We start from the raw sequence: 6,089 nt of genomic DNA, 5'->3' as shown, positions 1-6,089 counted from the left end.
TATTTTAAAGAGTAACTCAAGACTGAATATAGATGTTTGCGCATTATCTTTACAAAGGTAATTATTGTTTTTTGGAGCAGTAAAGGAACTTTGCTAAGGAGCAATAAAAAAGTAAAAATAAAGCTGAAAATACTGACCTAGTAGACTTGAGTAAGGCTGAAAAAACTTAATAAAAAAAAAATTAGAAATTATACAGATTAAAAAAAAAAAGCCGCTGGTTCCCTTCACTGGATGCTGGAGACATCCAGGCTCAGCCACCTGGTGTGTGGATGACCGAATAAATACGTAATTCCTCACACACACACATAAAGAAAAATCTAAGAAGGTTTCTTTTTCTCATTGGCTAGAGCAGTGTCACATGACCACTTCCAAGGAGAGTTGAGATAAACATGTAGTATAGTTGGCATCTTTGCCACATCCGAAAAATTGAGCTTTGGTTTCTTTGGAGAAAAGTAAACATGAATTCTGAGTAGTTCGCAAAGACTGTTTAATCATTCCACACATACATGTGCGCACACGCGTGCACGTGTGCGCGCGCACACACACATCTAAATTATTAGATTTGAGTCACTGATGAGCTTCTAAGTGAAGATATGGATTAACACAGTACATACAGGCAGAGTTGACTGTTTAAGGAGCCACTGCTCTGGAAGAGAACCATGACTTGTAATAGCTGGAGACAGCAGAGAATGCCATTCATTAATCATGTATAAAAATTAATCATTAGTGCTTGATGATAATGTATTAAAATTAAGTGTTATTTAGGGCTGACACCATAGCAGTTTCTTTGAGAAATTTAAGAATTTTATTTTTTATTTTTTATTTAGCTAATGTGTTGTCCACTGTTGATGGGAGCTGAACCAGGGGGGATACCTCGGGGAGCAGCAAGCATAAATAGAACATTCTGTAGGCAGCTGGGAATCCTCCTTGCATCCTTTAATAATATTCTGTTGGAAATCATTAATGTTTGTTTATCTGTGAAGAATCATAGAATTCAAAATCAGGCTGAAAGCTTACTAACTGTAGATATGATCTTCATTTTACTAGAATTTGAGCCTCTAGACTCCATAGAAATCTTCATCACCTTTCTGTCCCATGTGGCATGATGCCTGGAATAATAGGCAATTTATGATTCTTAAAATGAACCAAAATGATATATTCACATCAAGAAAAATGGAAAAACTTAGAATGTTCTTAGATACTTATGTACATATAGGTATCCATCCTTCTAAGTATCCATATATCTACGCATACAGCCATCCATCCAAGAAGCATGACAATGAAAAAAATTCTGCCTAATTTTTTGATTTAGTAATGTGAAATTGATTTATTTTGTAGCAATATCACTTATAAGCTTAATATATTTTTAAAAACCTTTCCTGATTACTAATGATTATAAGGATTAGACAGGAAATAATTATACTGGCTTATTAAAATATGTTGCAATAATTTGAGGATTAAATTGCTATTAACTAATTCTACTATAAAGTTTTTATTCACTTAAGAAGCAAAGAATCATGTTCTATGATTCCTTGCTATATTTCTAAATCCCTGATGTAGGGAACTCACAGTATAGGAGCACACTTTTAATAATTATTATCATTAGATATCATGAACTATGTTGTATTATTATCATTTAAAGCGAAAATTTTTCCAGGTTCTGAGAAATTAGGTATCTCTCGCATATTTGTATTTTGAGAGGCATTTTTCATTTTTCTATTTTCATGGGGGTTTGGAAAGTGGTTGGGTATTTTCCTGGAAGTTAGAAACCTAAGTCTCTCTATTCTCTTTCACAACTGAGTTCATCATAGTAGAACACACGTATTTTACTTTATTGATATTATATCCAGTATCTAAGATAATGTTATGCAGAATGTAAAAACAGTTAATTCAGCATATATTGATGCAATACCTATAAAGTAGCCAACTATTACCAATAATTTCAAATAAATTTTCACTTTTATCTCCTAAAATTTTTCTGTATTATTTGGAAGACAAGATACAGAGAACAAATTAATATAATGGCATGAGTGTTTTTTCCATATACTTTGTGCAATTTACATGTATAAAATTGGCATAGAAGTTTTATTCTGAGGCATTTTGGGGGTTAATTGTTGATAGTATTGCAGTAGTTCTGAATTGATGATCTCTTTGCTGGTTGTTATTTGTCAAATGGGGCATAGAGATTCAGAAAGCTAACAGAAAGAGAAGATGGTTATCTCTGAGTTTCAAGCTGGACAGCCCCTGATGTGCTGGAGAACAACTTACATAGGACAAGGACACATAATTAAGTTAGCAAAGTGCCTTCTCTGCATCTAGTCCATGATGAATTCATGGTTATTTAGTTCAATTAAGATAGAAGATATTCATGGATTCAATGAGTATCTGTTGACTCTTTATGTCTCAGGCACGGTTCCATGGTGCCAACAAATCAGTGGTCAAGCAAACCAACAAAATCTTTACATTCAATGAGCTTGCAATCCGGTGATGGGGACAGACAGCAGATAGTTCAATAAGTGAGATTAAAACATGAGATGTGATGAGAGAGAATAGCAGAGGCCTTACTCAGAAGGTTCTCTAAAGGCATAATATTTCAAATGAAAAATGTATGAAGCATGTAAAGAATAGGAAGACAGAAGACTAGCAGGTGTAGAAGCCAGGAATGAAAAAAGACCTTGATGTGTTTAAAGACCTGGAGAAAGAAGAAGAAAAATGTCATCGTTAGCTCTAAGTCAGGAGGATAAGACAAAGTTTAAGGAAAAGTCAGGTGCAAGATGTAGTTTACAGTCATGCAAACATCTTTTTTGGGGTCTCCACAGGGCTCCTCAATAAATAGAACCCAATCTGTACCTGAATCTGGACAAAGTGAAGAAATGCTTAAGATAAATCTGGAAGCCAAAACATCTGCATAGTGTAAGACTCAAATAGCCCTACGCCCGAACCCAAAAATGATAGACAAGTGTTTGTTTCATAAACAAGGACTGGACTAAGGCAGGCCGACCTCAGAGGAACTGGTCAAACAAGCACCGAGCACAGCACAGAATGCCAACTGGTTCCTACCGCACTAGCCAGGCATATGTCTCACCACCTTCTCAGGGTGGTGCAAATTAAGGAACAGGGGAGGCCCAGACTCACACCCAGCCTGACTCCACAGGAAGGAGGCACCCTGGTGGGAAAGAAACATGGCAGAAATATTATACAATTCAAATGTTGTTCTAAATCCACTTTAAGGTTTTTAAGGAAGATTTAGGTGTTCATATATATATATTGTTAAAATAATACTTTAAGGGCACAACAGAAAGGAATCTAAAACAGAAAGATCATGACTATTATTTTGGGCTGAATCATCAATGTAATTTCATATTTCATATAGCATTTGATGGTGGAAACTATATAGTTATATAATTAGTCACTCTAGCACAGAAACATTGACATTTAAAATAAAAAAGGACCTAATGCTTCTTGAATAAAGGATGCTAAACTTGCATACTCTAAAAAAAAAAAAAGACCACAGGAATAAAGATTAAAAGCAAACACCTTTTACTATGTGCTAGACAATGTCCTAGGCACTTTAAAAATATTAACTCATGCCCAGCTAGTGTGGCTCAGTGGTTGAGCAGGGACCTATGAACCTGGAGGTAATGGTTCTATTCCTGGTCAGGGCACATACCTGGGTTGAGGGTTTGATCCCCAGTAGGAGGTGTGCAGGAGGCAGCCAATCAATGATTTTCTCTCATCATTGATGTTTCTATCTCTCTCTCCCTTTCCCTCTTTGAAATCAATAAAAATATATTAAAAATAAAAATATTAACTCATTCAATGCCCTTAGTAACCTAATGAAGTGGGAATTATGATTTTTCATCCTCACTTTACCATGACTTCCAACATTAGAGAGTCTAGCTTAAGTTCAAACAGGGAATAATTAGTAGAGATAGGATTTGTTTTTATCACTCTGCTGCCCGTGAAATGGGTGGGGTGGGACAATTTAGGTCCTTTTTTGCATTTTTTTCATCTTATATTTTGTTTCACTGCTTTGGGTAGAACTAATCATAACAGAATATACTGTGATAGGTGAAAATGTATCTTGCTTATACATATTTGCTCAAAAACGTTGTATCTAAATATTATTTTAGAAAGCATCATATAGAGGTTTAAAAATGAAATATCCTGCCCTGACTGTTTGCTCAGTGCTTAGAGTGTCATCCTGTGGACTGAAGGGACACATATTCAATTCCCTGTCAAGGGCATGTGCCTGGGTTGCAGGTTCTATCCTTGGTCAGGTTAGGGCACATGCAGGAGGAAACCAATCAATGTGTCTCTCTCATGGTGCTGTTTCTCTCTCTCTCTCTCTCTCTCTCTCTCTCTCCCCTCCCCTCCTTCCACTCTCTCTACAAATCAATAGAAAAAATATCCTCAAGTAAGGATTTTTAAAAAATCCAATACCTTCTGTTATTTCTTTCTAGGAGTCTCTAATCATTAGAGTCTAATGAGTTAAATCAACTGCTCAGTTACTTGGTTTGGGGCATGATAATGTGTAGACTGAAGTAAAATATCCTGATGCTTATTACATTAAAATAGTCTTTTGTTTTGCAAGCACCTGTCAACTCATTTGCCTCTATTAGTGCAGCATTAGCTATGACAGACACAGGTTGAAGTAATTAGTGTTTAAAATGTCTCTCAAAGCTGTGCAACATTTCCCCATCATCCCCCAGAGGAGGTAGATGTGTTGACTCAGTGTCTTGAAAGTCAGCAGGTTCTAAGAGCTATTTAAATTGCCCGTGGTGTTTTATTCTAATGTTCACCACACATGTGTTTTTGTTTTCTTGTAATTCACACATGCTTTCAGATTGTTTGGAACTTCTGAAAAAGATACATTTTGAAACAATTTCCATCCACATCATGAGTAGATATTATTCTGGCTCCCATGAGAAGAAAGGTAGACTGTGGTTAAGGATTCAAGTGGAGAGAACACTTAGTAGGCCTTTCAGTGGTCCAGACAAGAGAGGATGGTGCCTGAGATAGTGAGTAGCACGTACTAGTATGTTTGAGATAGACACTCTGAAACCTGTTGAGATATTGGGCAATGGATGACAGGAAAAATTAGAAGAAGTCCCTACCCTCAGGTTTCTGATGATGTAGATGATGGTGATGATGGCATTCTTGAGTTAGGGAAGACAGGTGTAGAGTTCCTGGGCAATGAGCTTGGAGAGTGGGATGATTTCGGTTTTAGACAGTTAATTTTGAAATCCTTGTGAGACTTCCAACTAAAAAACTCAAACAAGAAGACTAAGAGCTGATACTGCATAGAAATAGTATGTTTCAAGTGCGTTCACACAGTTCACTTCATGAATTCATTAAGCCTAAGTAGGGCCATTTATGGTCATTTCAGGGATTTTCATTATCCCTGTTTTCCAAAAGAGGTAGTTGTGAATATAATACAAGTAATAATCTAAGTTGAAGTACATAAATCAGTGATAAGTACTAAGAAAATATATTTTTAAATGTACCCATTAAGTTCCTTGCTTAGAATACTCACTGACAATGCTATATAATATAGAGGTAATATGCAAATGGTCATTTCGCCATGACTCATAACGACAGATCAGCAGGAGGGCAGGGCAGCAAGTTACCTGTGACAGAGAGCTATGAGTGGTGGTGGGCAGGGCAGCCAGCTGAGGCAAGCAGCAGTGAGCTACTCACGCACAGATTCATGCGCAGGGCCACTAGTATCTACACTAATAGAAGGGAAACATGCAAATTGACTGTCCCTCCGCTACGTCCACCAGCCAATCAGGGCGAGTATGCAAATTAACCCATCAAAGATGGCAGCGGCCACGGAGCTGGAGGCTTGGGTTGCCTTCAGTGACAGAGGAAGCCAAGCTTCCCACCCACCCTGGCTGCCGCTGAAGGAGTGGCTGGGGGCCTGGGTCTCCAGGGGGTGTGGCCAGCCTGAAAATGGCCCTCAGCCCCTCACCCAGGCTGGCCATGCCCCCATGGGGTGAGGGTCCCTGCTGGGGGGCATGGCTAGCCTACAAACAGCCCTCAGCCTCTCACCCAGGCTGGCTATGCCCCCCCCCACTGGGGGCCCT

This window comes from Myotis davidii, unplaced genomic scaffold, assembly GCF_000327345.1.
Source record: "Myotis davidii unplaced genomic scaffold, ASM32734v1 scaffold204, whole genome shotgun sequence".
NCBI classification, from domain to species: Eukaryota; Metazoa; Chordata; class Mammalia; order Chiroptera; family Vespertilionidae; genus Myotis; species Myotis davidii.
Note: the sequence above shows the minus strand (reverse complement) of the source record.